This window comes from Magnolia sinica, chromosome 17 (genome assembly GCF_029962835.1).
Source record: "Magnolia sinica isolate HGM2019 chromosome 17, MsV1, whole genome shotgun sequence".
NCBI classification, from domain to species: Eukaryota; Viridiplantae; Streptophyta; class Magnoliopsida; order Magnoliales; family Magnoliaceae; genus Magnolia; species Magnolia sinica.
In genome coordinates, this window is record NC_080589.1 from 60057096 (window position 1) to 60062689 (window position 5594).

A 5594-nucleotide genomic window follows, 5' to 3' on the forward strand; every position below is an offset into this window, starting at 1 on the left:
GGTCTTTTCCTATCTAAAAGTAAAAGAACTCATGTTATATGTTTGTCATTGGCTCATTACACACATTTGTTCAAAATATTTCGAGACATGATCATGGGTGATAATCCTTGCATCTTATATGATTCTTTTAATCTATGCATCTTATATTATTCTTTTATTCTATGTAGATTGACAGGAGTGTTGATATGTTGCTCCATGGTAAAAAGCCCTTGGTTGAGGTAATGATATCAAAACCTCCATACCCAGCACTACTTTAAGCATTTACTTTAAACATGTGGCTAGAATATGCTTTTGAAAAATTGTTTGAAAACTAGGAATGCATATTCAACTTGGTTGACCGATGAGTCAAAACTTGATCATGGGTATAAGTGAAGGTACAGTTACTAATTGTTGTATTGGTTCCCATTAATAAGGAGATTGATAAATCATAAACACGCCTTAAACACATAAGGTTGTCCCTGAACAAATTCTCAAGCCAGCATCACATTTTTGCCTTATTTTCTATGGCCTTCATTAGACTGATGCCTTAGTCAGAATATGATGAAATATATTACATAACAGGTGTATATCAGGAAGAATATGATCAAATATATTGTAACAGGTGTATATCAAGAATTTTGCGCTGGAACATTGACAAAAAAAAAAAAAAAAAAAAAAAGAACTTTTACCTACGAATATTTTCATAGGTAAAAGTCTCATCCACGTTCTTACCTATGAAACTTTTTATGGGTAAAAGCCTCATCCATGTTTTTACCTACGAAACTTTTTATAAGTAAAAGTTCTGTAAGTATTTTTAGCTACAAAAATATTCATAGGTATAAGATTTGTAAGTATTTTTACCTACGATATTATTTGTAGTTAAAAGTTTTATAAATATTTTTACCTACGATAATATTCGTAGGTAAAAATTTTCAAAAATTTTACTTAGCTAATCTTGGTAGGTAAAAGTTTTGTAAATACTTTTAGCTACGAAAATGTTCGTAGGTAAACGTTTTCTAAATATTTTTAGTTACGAATATATTCGTGGGTAAAAGTCTTGTAATTCTTTTTAGTACGAAAAATTCGTAGGTAGAAGTGTTGTAAATATTTTTAGCAATGAAAATATTCGTAGGTAGAAGTCTTATAAATATTTTTACTTACGAAAATATTCGTAGGTAAAAAGTTTTGTCAATATTTTTACCTACGAAAATTAGCATTGGTAAAAGGTTTCACTAACAAAATCATCAGCAAAAGTCTTACCTTTACCAACGAAATTTTTTTTTGTTAGTAAAAGTGTTTCCCCACGATCTTTTAGCAACGAACTTGTCGACGAAAATTTTCATTGGCAAAAGTTTTTGCCTACGAAAAAAAGGCTTTTACCTATGAAAATTTTCGTAGGTAAAAGTGTCTTTTCTTGTAGTGTTCGACGAGCGGATATTTTGTGAACCCAGTTTCCGAGTTTGGGGCGTGACAGTAGTTGGTATCAGAGCATAACTTGGGAATACCTGAAGATAACATCACATATTTGTTGATATCTACCTTACATTCTATGGTTGATAAGAACTTAGAATGATTAGGTGCCCGAGTTCGAATAACTTAAAGATTTTCTGATACGGCTCCATACCATTGAGATTAGAGAGCGCTATATTCATCCTTCTATAAATTAATTGAGCCTTGACATATATACTTAATCATGTTTCCTCTTCCCTTGTCTATTCTATAAATTTTGAGGACAAAATATTTTTAGGTGGTGAGAGCTATGAGACTCGTATCCTAGCCCGTACCATTCCTTATAGTTCCGCAGTCCTCCCAGTTAAATTCTGGCGACCCGCGATCTGTTATTAGCATCTGCACGTAATCCTGAGTCGTGTTCTATATACTAAAGTCGCCTCGACCCGAAACTTATACCCTTACGATCACGCCATCACCGCGGTTCTAACGCCGCGTCTCACGCACCGAGGCGATACCCGGGCTAGGAGATGTGGGCCCACGTTCAGTTCGAAGAAAATATCGCGCGTTGCAAATTCCGAGAGAATATTTACAACATTTCACATCAATCAATCAATGTACTAATCAAGTACACATCCATCCCAGACCCATTCCTCTCTCACCCAAAGTCAAAGCAACCCATGCTTAGCCCATTCTTTTCTTACCAAAGTCAAGAGAACCCATCCCTTTTCATCCCATCACCACTCCTCCCTCTCTCATTTTCTCACTCTCTCAAGCAACTTCCAAGGGAGGAAACGTCCAAGCTCTCCATGAGAAGAGCCATGTGTGGCCCACTCCCTACCACCCTATCTCCCATCTCCACCCTTGGATCATCATCTCTACCATTGAAGAAGCACTTTTGGGGATGAAGAAGAAGGATAGGTGGGTGAATCTTCATTGTTTGTGGGTGATTTTTGTATAATTTTGATGATTAGAGGGCCCACATATGGTGGGACCCATCTTGATGTGTGTGATTGTAAGCTAGGGAGGGCCCATAGTGGCGGGGTCCCTCCCCTTCTTACCGATCTCTATCTCTCTATCTTTTTCTTTCTTTCCTTCTTTCTTTCTTTTTTATGGTGATATATGTGTGTGTGGCCCACCTAATGTGATCAAAGATCCAGACCATCCATTTTATGGAGCCTACCTTGCTGCCCATTTTTGGACTAGCCCAGATGAAAGAAAGCATAAATATCAGCTTGTTGCTGTTGGTGGGTCCCACACGTGTGGACCCACCTCGTGTACATGTTGCATCCGGGCTGTCCATCTGTTGGATGGCTAGTAGCGCCTAGCTACCAAAGATGTCAACAAGTTGTGGGCATTGATCGTGAGGTATGTGTTATAATTTAAATCATCCATCCACCTTACAGCAGCTAATTGCTGTTGTCATGACATAAGAAAATGTTGTGTGCCCTACATGAAGTATGTATTATATATTCGTTCATCCGGGTGGGGCCCACATGTCATGCATATCCACACTGTCTAGTGGTCTGGACAGTGGGGACCTATGATTTACGTGTTTTACATCCAGGCTGTCCAGGGCCTGGATGCTAGAGATTTTCAAAAAATAAATAATAAATAATATAGTATATATGAGATATGTATATGAGATATATATATATATATATATATATATATATATATATATATATATATATATGAGATATGTATATGTATGTGATGGGACCCACATGGGACCCACCTTGGGGCATGTATTGTATGATCCACACCGTCCATTGTTTGGATGGTGGGTCACTTTACGTATGCATTTCATCTAGCTGTCTATTCATCTGGATGCTAGATGTTAAGTTTAAAATAATAATAATAATAATAATAATAATAATAATAATAATAATAATAATAATATTAGAATATATATATTTATACCATATGTATATATGGTGGGCCCCATGTGAGACCCACCTTCTTGCAATGGATTGGCTGGTGCATCCCATGCCAGCTATTTATAGCTGCTATATTTACGTCAGCTAGTGTGGGTCCCTCCTGGGACATGTGTTATACCCCAAACGTGCATATGTGGCGTCCCCTTCACGATATATATATGTTTTATCCCTGCCGTTCAGATGGGTTGAACGGTGGGGCCCACCAGACATATGTATTGTATATCTATATTAACCATCTGTCCACATAGCAACTGTTGTGGCCATTGACGTCAGCAAATTCTGTGGGACCCACCTTCAATGTATCTGCTGCATGTCAGCACCATCCATCTAGACGGTGCCATGTGAGTCCAACCGTGATGCAATTGTGATCCACACTGTCCATCTATCAAGTGGACCACACTGCATAAACAGTGGAAGATTGAATGTCTACCATTGAAACCTCTTTAGTTTCTCAGAAGTTCGGGATCAATATGAAATTTGTTTTCCTCTAATTCAGGTCTATGTGACCTTATGATCAGATTGGACAGAAAATAACGAAACGGTGGGCCCGTAAAATTTAAAACGATGAAAATCATTATCTCCACTGTTATTTGTGGTATAGTCCAGATGATCTTCCAATCATCATCCCGGCCACTATTTGGAGTGTGGTCCATATGATCTTTGATATGGTTCATTTTTGGGTAATGTTCTAAAATGATCTCTAAAAATAGATGTATGGTGTAGATAGTTCACCTAGAACGGTGGGCCCACCTTGATGTAATTGTGACCCGTGTTTGAGGCCTAATATGATGTATACCCAGCCCATGTGATGGGGCCCACCTGTTTTGTATTCGAGGCCCATTGGTGCGGCTCATTGATGCGGCTCACTTGACGTTCATGAGGCCCATGAGGTGTGGCCCATTGTCATGTATATTGGGCCTATGTGAGAGGCCCATTATGATGTTTTTGCAGCCCATTTGGTAAGGCCCATTATGATATATTTTTGGCCCATTTGGTAAGCCCATTATGATGTATTTCTGCCTTATTTGGTAAGACTCATTGTGATGTATTCGAGGCCCACGGGCAAGGCCTGATGTGATATGTTTATGGCCCATATGAGGAGGCCCATTGAGATGTATTTCCGGCCCATGTGATGTGGCCCACTTGATGTGTGAGGCTATGGGCCTACTATATGTTTGGCTCTACGTGGGCCACTCCTTCGGAGCAATGTTAGTTAAATGGCCACATTGATGGGAAATGATAGTTTAATGTCCATATTGTGACCTTCCCTTAGGCCTTGTTTAGCCGATCATCAAGGCTAATTCCACCGATTTTGATTGTCGTGGCCTATTGCCATTCCGATTGACGTGATCGATTTGTCGATTTTGATTATCGATCGATCCCGATTGTCGTGGCCGATTACCGATTCCAATTGACGTGACTGATTTATTGATTTTGATTATCGATCAATTCCGATTGTCGTAATCGATTGTCAATTTCGATTGACGTGATCGATTTGTTAATTATGATTATCGATCGATTCTGATTATCCAGACCGATTGCTGACTCCAATTGACGTGACCGATTTACCGATTCTGATTATTGATGGATCCCGATTATCGTGGCCGATTACCGATTCTGATTAACGTGACTGATTTCTCGATTCTAATTATCAATTGATTCCGATTATCGTGACTGATTGCAGATTCCAATTGACATGACCGATTTATCGATTCTGATTATCGATCGATCCCGATTGTCGTGGTCAATTGTCGATTCCGATTGATGTAACCGATTTGCCGATTCTGATTATCGATCGATTTCGATTGTCGTGGCCGAATGCCATTTCGATTGACATTACCAATTTACCGATTCTGATTATCGATCGATCTTGATTGTCATGGTCAATTGCCGATTCCAATTGACGTGACTGATTTACCGATTCTGATTATCGATCAATTCCAATTGTCGTGGTCGATTGCCGATTTCGATTGACGTGACCGATTTGCTAATTCCGATTATCGATCAAGGCCGATTATCGTGGCCGATTGTCGATTCTGATTGTCATGGATGACTGCCGATTCCGATTGTGAGGCCGAATATCGAGGCCGATTGTCGAGGCCTAATGTGATGTATATGTGGCCGAATGCCATTTCGATTGACATTACCAATTTACCGATTCCGATTATTGATCGATCCTGATTGTCGTGGTCGATTGCCAATTCCGATTGACGTGACTGATTTGTC